The 23,641-nt window shown below is 42.7% G+C and overlaps 1 long non-coding RNA gene across 1 annotated transcript; it reads right to left on the reverse strand.

The window, feature by feature from the left end:
• Positions 1-7,234: 7,234 nt before the first annotated feature.
• On the reverse strand, positions 7,235-20,264 carry LOC122558060 (uncharacterized). The gene is made up of 2 exons (XR_006314029.2): positions 19,925-20,264; positions 7,235-13,172 (listed from the first exon to the last, which is right to left on the reverse strand). It is a non-coding gene; the product is annotated as an uncharacterized LOC122558060 (long non-coding RNA).
• Positions 20,265-23,641: the final 3,377 nt, after the last annotated feature.

Below are 23,641 nucleotides of genomic sequence, written 5' to 3' on the forward strand. Positions count from 1 at the left end.
GATAGGTGAAAAGGAAGATTGGCAGGTAGGACACGTATTGAGGGCGGTGCTGAGCTGGAAGGCTGGAGCTGGGGTGAGGGGGAAGGGGAAATGTGGAAACAGGTAAAGTCCACATTGATGCCATGTGTTCCAAGGCGGAAGATGAGGTGTTCTTCCTCCAGGCATTGGGTGGTGAGGGAGCGGCCAAGGATCTGCATGTCCTCGGCAGAGCGGGAGGGGAAGTTGAGATGTTGGGCCACAGGGCGGTGTGGTTGATTGGTGCGGGTGTCTCAGAGATGTTCCCTCAAGCACTCTGCTAGTAGGCGTCCAGTCTCCTCAGTGTAGAGGAGACCGCATCGGGAGCAACGGATACAATAAATGATATTGGTGGATGTGCAGGTGAAACCTTGATGAATGTGGAAGGCTCCTTTGGGGCCTTGGATGGAGGTGAGTGAGGAGATGTGGGTGCAGGTTTTGCAATTTCTGTAGTGGCAAGGGAGGGTGCCAGGAAGGGAGGGTGGGTTTTTGGAGGGGCATGGACCTGACCAGGTAGTCACGGAGGGAATGGTCTTTGTGGAAATGGGTGGGGAGGGAAATATACCCCTGGTGGTGGGGTCTGTTTGGAGGTGGCAGAAATGTCGATGGATGATGTGGATTATGCGAAGGTTGGTAGGGTGGAAGGTGAGCACTAGGGGGGTTCTGTCCTTGTTACGGTTGCAGGGGTGGGGTTTGAGGGTGGAGGGGTGGGATGTGGATGAGATGCGTTGCAGGGCATCTTTAACCACGTAGGAAGGGAAATTGTGGTCTCTAAAAAAGGAGGCCATCTCATGTGTTCTGTGGTGGAACTGGTCTTCCTGGGAGCAGATATGGCAGAGGCGGAGGAATTAGGAATACGGGATGGCATTTTTGCAGGAGGTAGGGTGGGAGGAGGTTTATTCCAGGTAGCTGTGGGAGTCGGTGGGTTTGTAAAAAATGTCAGTGTCAATTCGGCCCTCATTAATGGAGATGGAGAGGTCCAGGAAGGGGAGGGAGGTGTCAGAGATGGTCCAGGTGAATTTAAGGTCGAGGTGGAATGTGTTGGTGAAATTGATGAATTTCTCAACCTCCTCGGGGGAGCACAAGGTGGCGCTGATGCAGTAATCAATGTAGCGGAGGAAGAGGTGGGGAGTGGTGCTGGTGTAACTACAGAAGATGGACTGTTCTACGTAGCCAACAAAGAGACAGGCATAGCTGGACCCATACGGGTGCCCATGGCTACCTCTTTGGTCTGGAGGAAGTGGGAGGATTCGAAGGAGAAATTGTTAAAGTTGAGGACCAGTTCAGCCAAATGAATGAGAATGTCAGTGGAAGGGTACTGTTGGGGACGTCGGGAGAGGAAGAAACGGAGGGCTTGGAGGCCCTGGTAATGGCGGATGGAGGTGTAGTGGGATTGGGTATCCATGGTGAAGATGAGGCATCGGGGGCCGGGGAAACAGAAGTCTTGGAGGAGGTGGAGAGCGTGGGTGGTGTCTCAAATGTATGTGGGGAGTTCCTGGACTAGGGGCGATAGGACAGTGCCAAGGTAGGTGGAGATGCGTTCGGTGGGGCAGGAGCAGGCTGAGATAATGGGTCGGCCAGAGTGGTCAGGTTTGTAGATCTTGGGAAGGAGGTAGAATCAGGTGGTGTGGGGTTCCCGGACTATGAGGTTGGAAGCTGTGGGTGGGAGATCTCCTGAGGTGATGAGGTTCTGTATGGTCTGGGAGATGACGGTTTGGTGATGGGGGGGGTGGGGTGTCATGGTTGAGGAAGTGGTAGGAGGAGGTGTCTTTGAGTTGGTGTCTGGCTTCAGTGGTGTAGAGGTCAGTGCGCCAAACTACCACTGCACCCCCTTTATCTGCTGGTTTGATGGTGAGGTTGGGATTGGAGCAGAGGGAGTGGAGGACTGCGCATTGTGAGGGTGAGAGGTTGGAGTCGGGGAGGGGTATAGACATGTTGAGGCGGTTAATGTCTCGGCGGCAGTTGGAATTGAAGAGATCGAGGGCAGGTAACAGGCCAGTGCGGGGTGTCCAAGTGGATGGAGTGTGTTGGAGGCGGGCAAAGGGGTCCTCGGAAGGTGGGAGTGAGTCCTGATTGTAAAAGCATGGAGGCGGAGGAAAAAGTGTTCAACGTCACGGCGTGTATTAAATTCATTGATGTGTGGACAGAGAGGGATAAAGGTGAGGCCTTTGCTGAGGACTGATCATTCGTCCTCAGTGAGGGGGAGGTCAGGGGGAATGGTGAAAACTCGGCAGGGCGAACACCTCATCTTCCGCCACGGAACACTTCAACCACATGGCATCAATGTGGATTTCACCAGTTTCTTCATTTCCCCTTCCACCACTTCACCCCAGCTCCAGCCTTCCAGCTCAGCACCACCCTCATGAACTGTCCTACCTGCCAATCTTCCTTTCCACCTATCCACTCCACCCTCCTCTCTGACCTATCACCGCTATCCCCACCCCCATTCACCTATTGTATTCTATGGTACTTTCTCCCCACCCCCAACCCCCTCTCATTTATCTCTCCACTCTGCAGGCATCCTGCCTCTATTCCTGATGAAGGGCTTTTGCCTGAAACGTCGATTTTCCTGCTCCTCGGATACTGCCTGACCTGCTGTGCTTTTCCAGCACCACTCTAATCTAGACTCGTCCTTGTTTTTACCTACCTGATTGCCACCTTGGCCAAACCCAGGAACTGGTCCACCAGAAACAAAAACAGAAATTGCTGGGGAAGCTCAACAGGTCTGGCAGCATCTGAGGATAGAAATCAGAGTTAACGTTTCGGGTCCAATGTCTTTTCCTCTGAACTGGAAGCTCCACCGCAACATCCCCCAATCTGTCCACCCACCTCCATACAATGCATGTGCAAACAAAAATTCAGAAACTACATGTGGCCTGATACCCAGTGGAATTGTATGCAGCACTCTCCACCCCAGAAGTTGTTATTAAACACATTATAGGAGGGCACTTAGAAATCTTGAATGAAATCAGGCAGAGTCAACATTGGTTTATGAAAGGGAAATCATACATAATCAATTTACTGGAGTAATATGTGCTGTGAATAAAGCAGCAATGATAGATGTACTTTACTGAAATTTCCAGAAGGCATTTGATCAGTGGCTAGATAAAAGTTTTGTGAAAAATAAAACATTCATGGTGTAGATGGTAACACAGTGGCATGGATAGAAGATTAGTTAGGAAACAGAGAATTGCAGGAATGGGCCGCCCTAATGCAGTACTATTTAATGCATTACTATTGCTGAATCCACCCTAAACTACATTCTGTGGGTTACCATGAATCTGAAACTGAATTGGAGAAGCAACATAAATATTATAACTACAAAAGCAGATCAGAGACTGGAAAATTGAGGCCACTAATTTACCATTTGACTCCCGGAGCCTGGAGGTTATTTACAATTCAATGGTGTAAGGAAATACTCTCCACTTCCCAGGATGTGTGTAAAAGTACACTCAATAATCCCAATACCATCCAGCACAAATTAGCCCACTTGAATGACATCCCATCCACCACCAAAAATAATCACTGACATACAGTTGCAGCAGTGTGTACCAAGATGTGAGATATACTGCAGCAACCCATCTAGCCTCCTGCAACAGCACCTTCAAACCCACCTCTATCAAGAAGGACAAAGACTGCAAGCTCCCCTCCAAACCACACATCACGGCTTGAAACTATATTGCCACCCCTTTGCTATGTCAAAACCACAGAATTCCCTTCCTATTAGCTTTGTGGATGTACTTACCTGATATACACTGTAGTGTTTCAATCACCTTCTCAAGCGTCTTTAGGGATAGACAATCACTACTGGCCTAACCAGCAATGTCCACATTCTGTGAAAGCATATTAAAAAGGTGTAAATAAAACTAGAAATTGCCAGCGAAACTCTGCAAGTCTGGCAGCATCTGTGGAGAGAAAGTGGTGTTAACATTTTTGAGTCCAGTGTCCCTTCTTCAGTTGAAACCAATCACCTGCTCCTGCAGAAACCAGTGCCTCACTTCATGGTCCAAACCCAAAGATGTGCTGCTGCTTGAAATTCTTGTCAGGTGTCCACTTAAAGCTGCTGCGGTGTTCCTGAGCATTGTGTATCTGCTGTTGGCTGCTTTGCTTATTGCTGAAATCAGAGGCCAAATTGCCTGGTTCATTAGGGCTGCATACCGTCCTGCAAATCTCATTCTGTAGAAGCATGCATCTCCTTAAATCTAACTTCTGTGCACTATAAGGTGAAAATAAAATGTTTTATTCATTCATGGAATGTGGGCATCGCTGTCCTTCTCTCCCATCCCGAAATGCCCTGTGGACAGTTAAGTGTCAACCTCATTGCTGTATATCTGGAGTCACATGTACTGCAGACCAGAGGACAGCAGATTTCCTTCCTAAAAGACATCACTTAACCAAATGTTTTTTTTTTCGACAATCAACAGTGGTCACCATTCGTCGAACTTTTATATTCCAAATTTTTTTTAAAAATTCAAATTTCACTACCTGTCATGGTGGGATTCAAAATTACATGGATAAAAAGACTTTCAGTTTCAGTGTAGAATTTCCCCAGAATGAAATTCACATGAGAACTAGGAGCTAATTTCTCTGTTAGTCTGTGAATATGATCATAGCTGGTCTTAAACTCTATCAACATATACTAAGCTAAAAGCTTTCTACAATGCTAACCAAATTAATAATTCTGTCCTCTTGTGCTTTTTCTGGAACTAGGAACAGGAGTATGCCATTCAATGGTGGACCCTGTTCTACCATTCAATGAGAACATGGCTGACTGTGAAGCAGAACTCTATATACCTGCCTTTGACCCATATCCCTTAATATCTTTGCTTAACAACAATTTAACTATCTCAGCAACTATCATGGTTGCCACAGGTAAATACTCTTCTGGTCTCAAACTGATACCAAACAGAGATCCAGTTGTCAATCACGGAACATGTAACATGTAGTACCTATCTTCAATCTCTATTTTTACAGTTATCCACTGGTGCTTCAAGAAGTGTTGCTTGGATAGTCAGAGCAAAGCCTGTGCAAACCTTTAGATATAAGGCACAGCCAGTTTTGAAATTTCAAAATTCTTTGCAGCTCACCAATTTGTTGATTTGCAAGACAATTACTTCATCACAAGATTTCAGACCTATTATGTGAAGAACCTTCCATCTTTGTCCCTCCTTTAGTGCACATGGCATATTTTCCAAGTTAACATCTAACCTGTTCCATCCAAGGCTGCAGCTTCTTGGAAAGTGAACATTCCCAACTGGCCTTTACATGAAATTTTAATCTCACTAAAGTTTGCATGGTAATATTATTCCCCTCCCCTTGGAGGATGCAACATTGCAAGCTCTGCAAATGGGGGTGACTGTACAATTTCAGCTACCAGCAATGGTAATTTGTACAAAAGAAGAAACATCTGCATTGTTTAAGAGATAATTCCCCTTACAGTAAGTAGTAATTGTTTCAATCGCCAATTAGGTGCCTGAAACAGGAAACACAAACAGGTCTATAAAGGAGAAAGTTGTAAATAGTGAACGTCTGGATCTTGATCCATACAGCACTTATACCGCAAACTTGAGTGAGTGATCCTTGCAATAGGTTAAAAAAAAAATTGCCCAAGGACAACAGTGACTGAAATAGGTCATTTCTGGTGTCCTGGCTAATATACGGAACAAATCATCATTAATACATTATTTATTAGTCCTTACTACATTGTTGATTGAGAAAGTTTACTGTGGACAAATTGGTGTTGCATTTGTTATATTACAACAATGACTACACTCAAAAAAGTACTCATTTACATGTAGACTACTTTGAGATATCTGGTGACTGTGAAAAAATACTAAATGCAAATCTTTCTTTTTAAGTGTTATTAAGCAAGCTTATGTGAGAACACAATTTACAGATGTTCTTCCCTACAATGTAACATGCACAATAATGATCAAACAGGGGGTATCCAGCAGAAGAACTTTTGATTTTAGTTGAGGATTAAATACTAGCAAGGACATGAGGGAGAACTACCCTGGCTTTCTTCAACTTGGTGGCTAAGGGATCTTTTATAACTACCTGAGAGAGCAGATAGAATGATGGTTTAACATGCCACATTCCCTCAGTACTCTATTGGAGTGTCAACCTATATTACATGCTACACATCACTGCAGTTGGACTTGAACCACACACCCTTTTGGCTCAGGAGCATGAGTACTATCAACTAAACTTAGCTATAGTTTAGTAGTAGTACGCATGCTTTTATGAAGAGACTCAAGAAAGATGTTGATACAGTTCTTAGGACTAAGGGGATCAAAGGGTATTTGGGGGAAAAAAAAGGAATAGAATAGTGAGTTTGATTATCAACCATGATCATATTGAAGGGGCGAGAAGGTTTGAGGGGCTAAAAAGCCTATTCCCACTCCTATTTCCTAGTTGCTATGCAAGAACTCCATGAATAATTGGATCGCACATCTTGTAAAAGCACTGAGCTCTCCCAGCAACCAAGTCCATATGTTTGTTCAGTAATTTCCAAATATATTGAAGGAGCTCTACAAAAACATAATTGCTGCTCTGCTGACAAGATTTGCTTGGTGCAAGGAGAGAACAAAAGGAGACAACCTGCAAGGCAGGTGGCCACTCTCTAATCATCCTTCACCACCGCTCCCTGAGTAAGCCTAGTTCTGCACACATGAGCTTGTCAATGTTTCTTCAGATTCATGGGACCTCACAGGAAGTGAGGAAGAGGATGGTGAATCTGGAATAAATGAGCCTGAAATATATTGAGGCAATTGAGGTGTATACACTTGCCATAGATGTACATGATGGGAATTCAGCTTTGCTGAACCTCAAATCGCTTGCCCAATGAAAGTGAATATAATGATGTTATTATCTGTATTACCATCAAAGGACTGGAACAATGAATGCTTAAAAAGAGCAGGGATTTTTACATGTAGGGAATGGCAAACTATGAGGAACTTATTCAAAATATGTGCACAGTAATAATGACTGGAAGTGAATCTCGAAGAATTATGTCTTTTTAATTAAAGCTTGCAGAATGCCATAGAATCTGTCTGACAATTTCTTGGTTTTACCAGTGCTCTATGTATTTTTATTATATCAATGATACATTTCTGCTTGCAATAGCAATGCTTAAAGCTGGTACAAACCACTGGCCCCAGCTGACAAGAACGCCTTACAGAAGGAAAAACATAATTAAAAAGAAACCCTATTTAGATAGTGTGTTTCACAATTTAATTTACATCATTTTGAATTACATTCATTGTAGTACAACAGGAAAATAAGCAAATGAGTTGTCCACAAGAAGGTCTGACAAACAACAACAAGGTTCTGTGATAGCAGGTTTTAGCGATAGCATTTCAACGATAAATACTAGCCAACACAACTCTCCTGTTCTTCTTCAAAATAAGATAGCAGACTATTTTACATCCACCTAGGAAGCCATCAATGATTCAGATTTAATGTGAAATCATTGTCAAGTTACAGTACAGAAAGATGTCATTCAACCCATCAAATCTTCACATGTTGAACAATTTGGTCACTCATTCTAATCCCACTTTCCAGCACTTGATCTACAGCCTTACAGGTTACATTGCTTCAGATGCGGATCAAGGTTTCTTTTCAGATACACCACTGGTGGCATTGCTCCGGAAGAGTCCATAATGGTTTTACATTTTCTGGATACACTTCCAGTCACAGCTGACAGTATCAGACTTTGGACACTGGATGATCAGATCCTGGCAAAACTGAAATAGCTGTTGGTGATGGGGAAACCAACAAGGGCCTTCACAACCAGAATTGAAAGCCTTTTGGACCCAGGGTACAATATTATGTCTGGTGGCCAGGTTTGGATGCAGACATAGCTCTGTTGGTGGAGCAGTGCCCAGAGTGCCAACGAGGACAAAAATTACCACCAGCAGCTACCCCACATTGGTGGGAATGGCTGGGTAAATCCTCGACTTGATTATACATCAAGTATGCAAGTCCTTTCATGGGCTCAACGTTCTTAGTTATCGTGGACACTCATTCAAAGTGGCTGGATGTGCATGGAGTTCATTCGTCAAACACCGGGCCGACGATAGAAAAACTGCACGCATCGTTTGCAATGCATGGACTCCCAGAAGTGTTGTTTACAGATAATGGGCCATCATTTACCAGCCGGGAATGGTCTGGCTTAAGGAGGGGTCCAAACTTTGAAAGCAGGCTCAAAGAAGCAGTCTACAGCTTCACTAGATACCAAACTGTCCCGGTTCCTGTTTGATTGTGGGATCACCCCTCCAGCTCCAGAAGACTCTGCACCAGTTTAATGCTGATATTCCTGAACCTGGTGGGGGTTGAAGTGACATCACTGAATTGGTCAAAGCATTAAAGGAGACATGAGGGAAGATTTTTCTCTTGGAGGGTGCTGAGTGTCTAGAATTTGATGCCCGGTTTGGTGTTTGAGGGGGAAACAGACAACTCATTTGTGGTGCTCTGGTGTTCCTCAGTGCCTTCACCTAACAAAGGAAAGCATCCCATATGTATTCACTAATCACTTTATCTATCCATGCTCCCACCTGTGGAAATGCACTCCAAGGTCTTTCACTTCCTCTACGTTCCTCAATATCCTCCCATTTATTGTGTATTTCATCACATCTTTTGCTCTCCCACATATAGCTGCCTCTCTTTTTGTCTCTGAGCTCAAGCCATATTCGATTCATTTGGTGATTCCTTCAGTATATAATCCCTTCTCCGAGCTGAAATTGATTCTTTAACCAATAATGCTCATCTCTTTTTTTAATCTCTTCTATATCCTGTTGAAAGACTTTATATTTAGGAATATTTAGCTGCTATTCATGTCATCTTTAAAAGAAATTCCCATTATAGCAATGATATCATGTTGTCATCTGTGTCCTCAGCATATCGGCTTTACTCACCATACTGCCTGACCTGCTGCGCTTTTCCAGCAACACATTTTCAGCTCTGATCTCCAGCATCTGCAGTCCTTACTTTCTCCTTTCAATCTTTTACCTAGCTCCTGCAATTCTACCTTCAAGGACCTCATCTCCATTCTTACCCAAGATACTGGTGCTTGTGCGGATCATGACCCCAGGCTGACCACCCAGAAGAATATCCTGCAGCACCTCTGTAACATTCTTTTACCCTGGCACCAATGAGGCAATATATTATTCTGGATTCATGTTTGCAGCCACAGAAATGCCTATCTGATCCTTTGATGAGACTGCCCTGTCACTATTGTTGTTCCATGCTTCTTCCTCCCCTGATCAACATCCCTGCTTCCCAGACAAAATCCCTGTGGAATCATCTCCCTCTAAAAATGGAATATCAGTTGGCATACACAATGGAATAAGGGGAATCTTGCACTGGTTCCCTTCTCTGGCGATCACCCATCCCTTCATTGCTTCTACCTTGCGGTGTGATCACCAGCTTAAATCTGCTAAAGATCAAACCTACAGCTATATTGCATGCCCTCAGTATTACATTGGAATGGAGAGCAGAGAGGTCCTCATCTTTTCATTAAGTTCGATACAGCAGCTGTGTGTAGTGATTTTACAATTTCCCAGTTACACCTCATGTAGACCCATCTTTCATTTCTTCACTTGACCCATTATCAGCTCCACTTGCCTTGCACCATCACCCCTTTTGTCCTTTGAATTATCCTGCTTTTCACCCAATCACAGACACCCCATTATATTCTTTCCCTCGTCCCACTTCCTTTCCCTGCATCTGCGCTTGTGCAGAACAAATTACATTTCTAACTTTTACCAGTGCTGGTGAAAGGTTCTTGACATGAAACAATAACTCTGGAAATGTTGACTCCACAGATGCTACCTGGCCTGCCGGGTATCTCTTCTGTATTTGCAGAAGCTGGGTTGTTAGTGGAAGGATGTAGGCCCAACCTTTCACTTGGCTCAGTGTTGAATGTCAGTTGCAGTGCACAATGAAGTATCCCTCCACATTGTCAGGATGAGCACTGCTGTGGTGTCTCTCCCAGTGGCTGGCTAAACACAGCACACTAAAGATCGTAACTGGCTACAAAAGGGCACTGATGATCCCCACAGAAAAAGGATGTCTTCATCATCTGTGTTGCAGGAAAATGGCATGCCAATGCCTTGCCATTTCCAGATGAAATTTGACCATTTTGGAGAGGTAATGGAGACCATGCTCCCTGACAGAGGTTAAACACCAAGCAGACATTTGGAATCATAGAATTCCCACAGCGTGGAAACACGCCATTTAGCCCATCAAATCCACACCGACCCTCTGAACAGCATACCACCCAGATCCCCATCCCATCTCTGTAACCCTGCATTTCCCTTGGCTAACCCACCTAACCTACACATCCCTGGATGTATTGGGCAATTTAGCATGGCCAATCCACCTAACCTGCACTTCTTTGGACTGTGGGAGAAAATCTGCGCAGGCATGGGAAGAATTTTTTTAGATTAGATTACAGTGTGGAAACAGGCCCTTCGGCCCAACAAGTCCACACCGACCCGCCGAAGCGAAACCCACTCATACCCCTAACCTAACACTATGGGCAATTTAGTATGGCCAATTCACCTGACCCTGCACATCTTTGGACTGTGGGAGGAAACCGGAGCACCCGGAGAAAACCCACGCAGACACGGGGAGAACTCCACACAGTCAGTCGCCTGAGGCGGGAATTGAACCCGGGTCTCTGGCGCTATGAAGCAGCAGTGCTAACCACTGTGCTACCGTGCCGCCCAATCAATCAATAATACTCATTTAATGTGCATTTTGTATTACTGGATACACGATCCTGTTAGAGGGCAGCAGACTGTAACTTGTTATTCCCATCCTTACTATAGTGCCCTGACCTCTAGTTCATCTGATATTAGTTAATTTAGAACAGGCCTGGAATCAAGCCTAAAGTGTTCCTGCTCTGCATAGAACTCAATGGGAATAATTTTAACGTAACCCACTGGGTTCATGGTGGACAAGTGCTCATTTCAATGGAGATTGAATGGGGCAGAGTGTAAATTGTGCAGCCTCTCAGGGTTAGTGAGGTGAACGTTGTCTCCAGTAGCTCAGTCCTAAAGCAGCATATTATCACCAACACAAGCACAGCAGGGTCAATGATCCCAAAGAAGCAATGTACTCTCCAGCAGCAAAAACAGAAATTGCTGGAAAAGCTCAGCTCAAGCTATATTCTGAGGAAGGATCACTGGACCTGAAACGTTAACTGTGATTTCTTCACAGATGCTGCCCGACCTGCTGAGCTTCTCCAGCAATTTCTGTTTTTCTGCTGAAGAGTTACATTGCTACTTTGGGATCATTGACCCTGCTGTGCTTCTGACTTACAGCATCGGGCAGTTCTTTCGGTTTTTATTTATTATTCTCCAGTATGTTGTGCATCATCAAACAACACAGTAACTTCTCATAACTTGTGTAATGTAACCACTGAAGCGAAGGAACTGAAGCTGGGATAATCTGTAAAAATCTGATAAACTGGGAGATCTTGTAAACCAATACAAAACATCTGACCTTCGGAAATGTTAATTTATTGTCTTACATTCCTTAGAGCAACAGGATAGCCAGACATCAAATTCTGACTAATAGCAACACGTTTATTATGTACAGCAGAAAGAATATGTAGTCCACATCGAGCACATCTGTTAGCCAACCTTACTGTTCACTCAAAAGCTGATACAACACTTAAAATAACAGGCAGTGTCCAGAGTATGTTGGTATAGGAGAGATGGATACATTAATAGCAGCCTGGGTCACACTGTGCACAGCTACTCTACCTATCAACTTTCAACTATTAATTTGTGTTTTTTTAAAACTTAGCTTTTTTTTATTGCATGTATACGCTTGTTTTAAGTCAAAATAAATGTGACATCATTAGTTGAATTAACTACTCTCATGGGCCCAAGAACAAGTCACACAGAGAATCTACTAGTAAGTTCTAGAAGGAATGAGAGTTCGGAGTGGAACTCAGATTTATTGCTTTCGTCCTATCACTTTGTTTTTTTTTGCCTTCCTCTTATTTTTTCTCATAACCTTAGTGCCTCTGATCATTGCTATGATCCAATTAAAGGTGTTTTTATTTTGGTGCAATTGCTATCAATGATTGTAGCAAGAGAGAGACATGTGGATGTGAGATGGGCCCCGGGGAAAGAAAAATAATTGGTTTACATGCGGCTGAAATACATCTCATTTTATTTGCTACAAGGGAGTGGGCTACTTTTACAAGGCTTCCTACTGAGAATATAAGATATACACTGAATGCTTATAGGGGGAACCTACAGTGTGTGAAAAGTTTTACTGGGGTTAAGCTAGCATGGGAACAAGTGTGGCCCATTTTACATTGCTGTAAGCTCTGTACAAGGTGAGGATGGAAGAATGGCTGGGGGAACATCCACCTTACAATATACAGGTTAATTCAAAAGTTTTGCAACGTATATGGACACTGAGTTAAATACCATCACTTCAAACCAAGACTTATAGTAGTAAGCACAGTTGTACAATTACTGATTAAAGGGGCTGGAAGGTATTTCCTTCAATGTACAGGCATGCAAAAAAGAACCAGCATTGATATACAATTTTATACATTTTCTTATTTCTTGTGTAGTATGAACGCAACGCCTATGAGTACTGCAAGGGCTGTGATGGCAGCCCCTCCCAGTATATATGGCTTCATGTTTTCAAAAAAATTGCTGGGGTGCCCTTCAGAAGTATCTTCCTTGTTATCCTGGCCTTCTGGCTGGGTGTCCGCTGTCTTCTTCTGTTCTGAGGTACCAGCGGGTGGTGTTACTGAGCTGTCCCCTGTGGACTTCGGTTGACTGGCTGCAGTCGCCTCAGTGGCTTGTTTCTTTGGAGCGTTGGTAGGCTCAGGTTGTTTGCCAGAAAATTCTTTCTTATCCCCTGTTGCGGTGCTTGTTTTCAATGTGGCAGATTTGGGAGACTCTTTAGCTTCTGCTTTAGATCTGTTTCTCGTTTCCATGACTACCTTCGAGCTTCCTTCCAAACTCTCCCGCTCTGATAGTGCTTCTCAGTATTTTCCTGTAGTTTCCTATCGACAAAGGCAAACTTTTCAGATGGGCTTTCTAAAATGCATTCATTGTAACTGAACAGGTCTCCTTTCCACTTATCTCTTCAATTCTCATATTCCATAGTCCCGACAGAACAGCCTTGAAAGAATAATAGAACCAACAATCAGAACAACAGTGCTTAGAGCAGAGAAGGTCACACAATCATTTTACAGAGGTGATCAAAATTAGAATAAACCTTGACTGAAAAGCTGGATGTGACAAAAGACCTGGTAACCATGCCAGGGGAGCTGAGAAGTAATTCTACTGCACTTTGAGTCACACTGGTCTGAAACGCACTTTCCAGAAGAGAGGTAAAACTAAATTCAGTAGCAGATTTGATAAGGACACTGAACAGACAGCTGAATAGTTAAAGAAAATTGCAAAGTATTTGGAATTAAGCAGGGAAATTGAGCTAATTAAATAGTATTTTGAAAGAACCAGCATTGATATAATGGATTGAAAGTTCTCATTTGTGTATACATATATATTCTCTAAATGTAAAGATTAGTTCTAGATATTTATAAATACTTGCAAAGAGGTTTGACAATAAAATGTATTCCTTTTTATGTCAATGTTTTCATTAAGTTAATTGTGATAGATTTTAAATCCTCCCCAATTCAGATCGAATTGTTACAACACTAAAGCGCAGCTCTGCAGGCATCAGTAATCCACTAACATTTTCAGGAAACATTCTTTATATGTGAGCCTAGGCATTAAACAGCAGCTGACAGTTTGACCAAAAGCCACTGACCGATCAATGTGTGACATTGAAGTTATCAGTGTACACTGTCCAATTGGGATTATTGTGTAGAAACCAGCAGCAAAAACTAAAAATAATTTTACTTACAGGAATTTTGGAGGTAGACGAGTGAGGTTATTCAGGAATTAAACTTGCGGCTCTTCAAATCTGTGGATCACACCACGTGCTACCTCATCTGATAAGCCGCTGGGTGAGTCAACAAAGAGCTCTTTGAAAAGTGAATCATTCCAACCCACGTTTTGTACAAAACTGTTGCTGTACAACATTTAGATGTGACTATTTTGTTTTCAAATCAAAACTGTTTAAAAAAAAAGTGAGATCCTAATTTTCTCTATAAAACTGGATGTGCAACGCAATATCAGAGGGATAATAAGACCATAAGATATAGGAGTAGAAGTAAGGCCATTCGGCCCATCGAGTCCACTGTGCCATTCAATCATGGCTGATGGGCATTTCAATGCCACTTACTCGGACTCTCCCTGTATCCCTTAATTCGTTGCGAGAAGAAGAATTTATCAATCTCTGCCTTGAAGACATTTAACGTCCCGGCCTCCACAGCACTCCATGGCAATGAATCCCACAGGCCCACCACTCTCTGGCTGAAGAAATGTCTCCTCATTTCTGTTCTAAGTTGCCCTCCTCTAATTCTAAGGCTGTGCCCATGGGACCTAGTCTCCCCGCCTGACGGAAACAATTTCCCAGCGTCCACCCTTTCTAAGCCATACGTTATCTTGTAAGCTTCTATTAGATCTCCCATCAATCTTCTCAACTCAAATGAATACAATCCCAGGATCCTCAGCCATTATACATAATTATTAATAACTTTGTCAGAGTTAGGAAATTGTGCCTAGTTTGGGGTTATCTGCTTTACATAGGATGTCAGAGCATCCTTCAAGGGTTCTGAAGAGATTCAGTACATTGGTGGCAGGAATGAGAGATTTCAATAATGAAAAAAGACAACAGAAAGTTGGACTCTTTTCATTAAAGTGTAGGAAGTTAGAAGGAGATGTTTAAAATTATATTGAGTGATGAGGCTGAGGGGTGACCTTACAGAGGTTTGTAAAATCATGAGAGACATGGACAGGGTGAATAACCAAGATCTTTTCCACAGGTCAGGGGAGTCCAAAATTAGAGGGCAGCAGTTTAAGGTGAGAGGACAAGTTTTAAAAGGAACCTAAGGGGAATCTTTCATACAGAGGGTGCTGGGTGTATGGAATGAACTGCCAGAGGAAATGGTGGACGCTGGTACAATTATAACATCTGAATGGGCATATGGATAGGAAGGGTTTAGAGGGATATGGGCCAAATGCTGGCAACTTGGACTAGATTAATTTAGGATACTTAGTTGGCATGGATGAGTTGAACCAAAGAGTCTGTTTCTGTGTTGTACATCTCTATGACTCTATAAGGTTACTTGGACAGTTATATCCGGTAGGCTGTGAGTTGGTAACCAATTAAAGACCATAATTCTGCAATCAACAGAAGCACAAAGATAGCAGTCCAATGAAATTGTTTTACAAAAATGATATTAGGTTCTGGAAAGTCTATCAAAAACAGTGATGGAAGCCAAATTCCTAATGGTTTTTTATACGGGAATGAATAGAAATGAAAAATAAAGCATTTGCTTTTATGAGTGTGGGGAAAAGGAGTACTACATTTGTGGTCAACACCATGGCTAGGTAGAGCGATATGTATTCTGGATTAGTGGTGCTGGAAGAGCACAGGAGTTCAGGCAACATTCAAGGAGCAGCAAAATCGATGTTTCGGGCAAAAGCCCTTCATCAGGAATCAGAGCAACATGTATAAAACTGAAATGTGATTCAGGTTTGATGTAGAAACAAGTAGAATTATTTACACGATAAAAATGAATTCAGTCAACAGGAATGATTGCAAATTTCTAATAGGATTGGTAAAGAAAGAAGTCTGCTCAATATTAGCCATGATGGCTATGTACTAATAACAACAGCTTGTACCAAGTATTAAAAATGCTAGCATCTTAAGTGTAGCCCATCAAATTTCAGAAACAATAACTATACATGCTTGACCTTGAATTCATCTCTTTACGGAATTCATTACCAGGTATAACTACAGTTCTGCATCCAAAATGTCGGTCAAGGTGCTTTTCCAGTTCACATCACTTGCTGTTGGGTACATCTGCAAACGTGCAGATGGACCATGACGCTCATTTTTAATGATGCTGCCCTGTCTCAAAACTGATTACACACTCTCCGAAATGTTCCCTTTAGAAAACTGATGCAGGCATGGTTTGTCAAATGACTTCCCTCTGTGATGCAAAATTCTTTGATTCATAAGATAAAATAATTAGAACTTGTGCCAAAATAAATGCATCATCCTCATTAACTGATATTGCAAGTATTAGTGTATTTCATACTGTTTATGTTAAGTAAATGAAACAAGAATATGATAAGCTATTTTGTTTTTCTGCATATTTAACAACAATGTTAACAATGCAACTTATTTTTGGATTTAAATTTTATGTTAATGTGGCACACATGGGATAGCAGTTTAATATCAAATGGGATCTGGGCATTTCCTACAGAGAAGATGGGGAGAAAGACCACTAGGAGAGTCAGTCTCCTCTGAAAAATGAAGTGGCTTTAATACTGATCTTCAGACTCTGGAGCTTGGCTCTGATCAGTAGTTTAAATATTGTCTTCCTGCTACTTGTGATAATCATAGCATTGTGAAATTACTTTAGCCAATCTCAACACGGTCATTTCCACGTTAACTGGGTGAAAATTGTACCAAGTCAACTATAGGGTACCCTGCACTTAAACTGCACAGTCATTGGTTCCACAGCTGGATTCATGGGGCTATCTGTTTAGTCCTCCCATAAGATGTATGTCAGAAGTTTACTGAAAATCAGGGCAAGTGTCAGACTTGCACTGCTTCGGATTCTTCAGCAGTCACCCGGAACCAGCAAATCAAAGTAAGTTTAATTTTTTTTTAATGCTTCCTGTGGGTCTTGGAGGAACACGAGTTCTTTCTTCATCCCCTACCAAGTCCATGGGCATCAGGATTCCCTATATCACCCATACTCCCACCTTAAATCCATCAACTTTGTGGTTTACTCCAAACCCAATGCCTAGGACTTAACAGAGGGCAATTTTTAGTGAAGCAAACAACTAGAAATTAAATATTCCCATTGGGAGAGTTGCTTTTGTGGATGTGACTCGCACTGGTACCACACCTGAAAATACATATAAGGCTCAAAGCCAAGTCCTATCAATCCTCAGGCCTAGATATTATCAAGACAGAGTTCAGGAAAATGGTATTGGGGTGGAAGCTCAGCCATAGTCCAGTTGGATGGCATTATGATCCACACCTATTTCGTTTGTTCGGGTCTCATTCTACAAGCACCCATTGATTGCATAGATTGAGATTTTAACCTCGATAAATCTAAACACTTTTTACACGCCCATTCATCTTTTATCAAAGGCAACTCATCCTTGTCAAAGCCTTTTTTTTTTTGCTGTGATAGGTGAGCTTTCCCAATATAAATATTGCGGATGTGCAATCCTAGTTTAATGTAGAGCATTGTTGATGCTGATATCAGTTTAGTTGTTCATTTTGTGTTGCATCATCTAGGGTGGAAATGTGATGGCCTTGTGGCATTATTGCTGGACTGTTAATCCAGACGCATAGATAATGTTCTCAGGACCTGGGTTCAAATCCTGCCACGGCAGATGGTGGAATTTGAATTCAACTTTTTTTTTAAATCTGGAATTAAGAATCTCAAGGTTACCATGAATCCATTGTTGATTATTAGGAAAACCCATCTCGTTCACTAATGCCTTTTAGGGAAGGAAACTGTCATCATTACCTGGGTCGACACAGCAATGTGGCTAAATCAAACCATCCTCTGGGCAATTGGGTAATAAATGCTAGCCTGGCCAGTGACACCCACATCCTGTGAATAAATCTGAAGAAAAGTACAAAGTAATGAATCTAAAAAAAAGCTCTGTTAGAACAGAAAAATATATTCTGTGCAAAGCAGATGGGGGAGGGTGGAATATCTGTTTTCAAGAGTGAATGTTTGACAAGTGGCTTTAACTGGTCCTTTTGCTGAATATGCATTATCATCAGGCTTGGGATGTGTCACTTTGCCTTGGAAATGTACCTCCCACTGACTGCAGCAGCAGCTCTCGACTCATCAAGTGAAATGAAAGGCTGTTAGCTTTGCTTGTGGGTGTAATTTGAATGATCTACCCTGGTTCCTGCTTCCTAACAAGGATTCTAATGAGGCTGAGTCATACCGGACAATTTCCAGCCACAGTTCCATCAATTCTGTCCCACAATACAATGCAATCTTCTTTTCCTAGCTGCGTGTGCTTGCTCCTGGTAAAATGGAGCTTTTACGACACAACCCAGTGAAGATGCAGGTGAACCAGGCTTACTGCCAATCATCAGCAATGCCTGCAAATTCTGACACATTGGATTGACTCATTTCCAGTGTCCCTTCTCATCCTGAAGGTAAATTGGTCATAAACAACACAAACCAACACACATCCCCACAGTCACAGCAATAAATGTGCTTTTGAAACCTTACTAGCCAGGTACTTACAGTAGCAATTCCATTTGCATTTCACCCACTATGACTGTTAGAGCTGAGCCTTATTTTGTGTGCTGGCCCCAACTCATGGAGGTGTCTCTGGTAATTTGCATTGAATCAATGTTCCCCAATTCTTCTTGGAATGGTTCTTTCTACCCACCTTCACTAACAATGGCCTTCAGTACAACACAGACAGGAGGCTTTAGTAGTTGACTCCTTGGAATTGGGACTCTAAAAATTACTTTGGATATACATGCCACACATGCACCATCACAGTGCTGAAGGGAGAACAATTTGTAGAAACAGAAGTATTCTTATTGAAGTAATAAATTGGTCAAGGGGATAAGTCTGCTACAATTGTTTAATGAGTCAATGCTCATAACACAGGGGACTCAGAGCTAATTAGAAATTGTGGGCTAAAAATGGCTCAGTTCTCATCAAACAGCCTTATTTTGGGAGTTTACTGGTTAGCGGCAGTCCCAGCTCCTCACACAGGCCCACTCTGCTTTAATAAAATAATGGTCAAACTGACAAGGTTAACATCACTCTGCCAGTGAATGCATCAGATTGCAAGGTACAACATGGCACTTTTTGAAACCCTGCTTCCCCTGCAAAATGGATAGGGCCCCAGAAAAAGCACAGTCTTAAAATCTCATTGTCGGTCAATAATCTGCTAATACATTATGTTTGCCTAACTGTCCAAAGGAAAGTGAATTTGACAAACTGTGAATGCTCCAATATGGTCCATTAAGCAATTCTCCCCAGGAGCCACAACCTTCCAATACTGTGAACACATATAAAGTCAGCATCCCTCCTGTGCTCATTGACATTCATTATTCACTGAGTGAAAGGCAAGGATCTCTTGCACTGCCTTTTCTTCCTCTCTCTCACTTCCAGCCCTCCACAAATCTCCATAAAGAGCAAATGGTTCTGGAGCTGTGCTATTGATCTAGAATCGACTTTCAGAATATGGGCCAGCCATTGAAGGTCAAGTCTACAATAGGAGAATGTGTATCTGCAGCTGCTGTTTTCAACAGATAGGCAATTCATTTTTGAAACATATGGGTTTGCCTCTCCATGTGCTAAAAGATGGATAAAAATCACCTTCCTTTACTTCAAAGGCAATTATTAGTATTCTCCTACAAATCATTACAATTGTAAAAAATAAATAATTCAAGTCTGCACAGTGGGGGAGAAAATTCACAAGCATACTGTGAAATGAGGCAATTATTTTTAAACATAATTTGCATTAATAGCATTTAAATGTGCATTTTTGTAATGTTTGTAACAAAGGGATGTAGCGTTTGGCTGCTTTTCTTTTTCAATAATCTTTCTCTTATTTAAAGCTTAATTAATTAAATAACTTAACTATATTTAGGCTGCTTCGCTGCAGCCTGACCTCTGTTAGCTAAATTACATCCATCCAAATCTGAAGGCAAGACAATGCAGTTTTCCATTATTACCCGGTACTAGCAGATCAAAGTCTTTGGCCGATTCATTATAATTAAGCCATCCTACCTGCTAATTTCTGCTTAGCTTTTCCTTCAGGCTGTCTGAAATCACTACCATTTAGCCTCTTCTGCCGCTGCAACCCTGTGACGTCCACAGTCCTTCCACCTCACTGCAAAAAGCTGGGCCTAATGTCTGAAGATGCTGGATCAATATAACCAGGATAGAAAGGAGGCAGTATATTGGAGAACCAGCTATGAGCTGGAGAATTGGAATATACCACTTGCATCAGCCTGCGGGTGATAGCACAACCAACCAATTTTATAAATAAAACATGCATTTCTGTCATTGTGAATGTGAGGATACACTGAAAAAAGATTGTCAAGAAAATTATTCAATTTGACGACAGTATTTGAATATGGTAATGATCCTTATTCTGACCCACTATTTGCTTATCTTCAAGGTCATTGTATACAGTACCAAGACTGCAGAATTGCAGCTATATCCCAGTTGATTTCTGGGATTGTGGATGAGTCATCCTCCAAGCAGTGAATTGCAGACAGCAGTGCAGCATATTTTAAACAGTAAATTAAACCAGGCACATATAGTTTATCGCACTCATCAGCATTGCGTAAGGCAACGAAAACAATGTGGTGTTAACAAGATCCTTTTTTAATGAGACTGAAAGGTGTCATTCCAGTAAGGAATGGCTGCAAGCTTAAAATTTGCTGCTGACAGTGCATTTTGCTCTATAGGGGGGAGACCAAATGTAGATTGGGTGATCACTTTGCAGAATACCCCATTCAGTTTTCACAGGCATGACTCTGAGCTTCCAGTCACCCATCACTTCAAATTCTCCATCTCGCCATCAGACTGACCTCGCTGTCCTCAACCTCCTGCAGAATTCCAACAGAAAGCAAGACAAACTCAAAGAAACAAACCTTCATCCGTCTTCTGGACCTAACAATGAATTGAACAATTTTGCATTTTAGTTCTTTAACCTCCACAGGTTTGGTTAAGCCTCAGTGGGGTAGTATGTTGGAAATCATGTCCGCTGTTCTTAGAGTCAACACAGAAATTCGTAGAAGTACTCAAAATCCCCCAATTTCCTGACTTTCAGACCCAAGTTAAGGGATGGACCAGATTACTGTACTTAACAAGAATTGCTATTTTTTATAAGTATATAGATCCGAGCTACTGGTAAACAATTATGAACCATCATAGACTAGCAAGATGCTTGAAGAACACAGCAGGCTAGGCAGCATCAAGAGGTGGAAAAGTCCGACATTTCAGGTGTAACCCTTCTTCGGGACTGGGGGTGGGTATTGGGGGAGCTGCAGATAAAGGGAGAGGCGGGGCAGGGTGGTGAGGTGGGGATAGGTGAACACAGGTGGAGGGTATGGCCTGGTTGGTTGATGAGAGGAATGAATCCAATTGGTGGCTGGAAGGAAGGGTCGATGAGAGGAATGGAAGAGAGAGGAATGGAAGAGAGAGGAAGGGGCTGGGAAAGGAGTCGGGGATGGGAAGGGAGATTACTTGAAATTGGAGAACTCAATGTTGAGTCATCCGGACAACACCTCACCTTCCGCCTGGGCAGCTTGCAGCCCGGAGGATTTATTGTAAATTTATTGGTTGGTAATAACTACTAACTTGCCCTTCTATTATAGATTACTTTCAGATTGAAAGCAAATAGGGGAAAAATTTACAGTAGGAATTTTTTTTAAAATCAAATTAAAAACTAAGTAGCTCAACTAGAGATGCAGGGCCAAGCAAGGTGTTGTATCTGCATGATGTGGGACCTGGTGGACCCCATTGTGGTCAGTAATTGTGGTTCAAGTCTATGGCAAATGCTGGTTGCTTGAGGAATTCCAGCTCAGAGGCGATGAGCTGGAGTCTGAAATTAAAAAACACTGCAATACTTCAGAAAGGGGGAGAGTTACCTGGACGGTGTATTTCAGGAGGCAGTCACACCCTATAGAGTAACTACCATGAATTGGGTCAGTGGTCAGGGCCCAGAGACTGTGACTGTGACAAGGTAATGCTGAAGGAGTCTGAGTCCTTGAGTTTGTCTAATAGATTTAAGGCTCTTGCTCCCAGTGTGAATGGGAGCAGGTGCTGTAGGGAGTTTGAACAAGCTGACCACAGCACTGTAGTACAGGGAGCTATTCAAGAGATTGGAGGGGAGAAAAGAGAAATGAAGCTGTATTCGGGAATATATAATCACGAGAATAGACTCAGTGGCCGGGATCAAGAATCCCAAAGGCTGTATTGCCTGCCTGATGCCTGGGTTTAGGATATCGCATCCGGGCTTCAGAGGAATTTGGAGTAGGAGGGGACAGATCCAATTGTTGTTGTCCACGTAGGTACCAACAATACAGGTAGAAAGAGGAAAGAGGTTCTGCTGACGGAACGTGAGCAGCTAAATTAAAAAGTGGGACCTAAAAGGTAATAATCTCTGGATTACTACCCGAACTATGCACTAATTGGTACAGGGTCAAAAGATTAAAGTGTTAAATGCGTAGCTTAAAGATTGGCGTGGGAGAAATTGGTTCGAATTCATCGGACTTTGGCACCAGAACTGGGGAAGATGGGAGCTGGTCTAGTGGGACAGGTTCCACCTGAGTCATACTGGGACCAGAGTCCTGGTGAATTGCATAACTAGCGCTGTGGATAGGGGCTTTAAACTAAAGTTGGGGGTGCGGAGTGGGGTGGGCGGTGAAGTTCAGTTGCATGGAAAATGATGGAAAAAGTTAAAGGAGAAGAGGGCTGAGTAAAGGTTATTAAAGTTTCCAGAACAATAATAGAACAGAGATTACGGAAAGGCTCAGGGAACTAACTTCATGCACAACACATAAAGGGACAATTATGAGAACTATGTCTGTCCCACCAGAACAGACCCCTTCTCCCCCAGTACTGGTGCCAGTGCCCCATGAACTGAAACCCATTCCACCCACACCAAACTCTGAGTTACACACTTAGCTCCTTGACTTTATTTACCTATGTCTGTTTACTTGTAGTTCAGGTAGTAATGCAGAGATTATTATTTTTGAAGTTCTTCTTTTTAATTTAGCTCCTAACTCAATTCAAATTCTTTCAGGAGAACCTTCTTTATCATCCTATCAATATCACTGGTGCAAACTGAATCTCTCTTCCCCCCATCACTTCCAATTTGCTATCTAGTCCTGAGGAGCTGTTTTTAAATGAGCACTGTGCTGACAACACAGCCTTCAGGACTCCAAACAGAGGACAGCAACTATCCCCTGATTCTACTGTCACATACACAATGACAGTCCTACCTCTTTCCCCCATTTCAATGGCTCTCTGACCATAGTGCTGTAGTCAATTCATTCATCATCCCCACAGTTCCCCACTCTCATCCACACAGCATGCAAGAACCTTGTTCACTGTTGGGCAATTGCAGGGCGCAAGACTCCTCAGCTGCAACCTGATGAGTCCCCAAACCTGCCTCACCTGCAGGGACACTCTACTGTCCCTGATTATAGAGTAATTGTGAATTTCCTAGTCTGCAGGGTGTGACTGCCCACTGGAGCAGTGTCCCAATAAATTGCCCCTCTTCTGGTGCACTGCAATGTCTGCAGCTTGGATTCCAGCTGCTCAACTCAGATCTGAGCTTCCTTCAGCTGTAAACACAAAACAGATTCATTCGCTCTGGATCACGTTGGTGTCCAGCAGCTACCACATGCTGCAGCAGCACGACATCCTGTCATCAATATCAAATTAATAAATTAATTACCCTCGCTTCCCTGCTCTTTAACCTTTGCTTTG

This window comes from Chiloscyllium plagiosum, unplaced genomic scaffold (genome assembly GCF_037043375.1).
Source record: "Chiloscyllium plagiosum isolate Xiang-an unplaced genomic scaffold, Cpla_swu_hap1 HiC_scaffold_18, whole genome shotgun sequence".
Classification (NCBI taxonomy): domain Eukaryota; kingdom Metazoa; phylum Chordata; class Chondrichthyes; order Orectolobiformes; family Hemiscylliidae; genus Chiloscyllium; species Chiloscyllium plagiosum.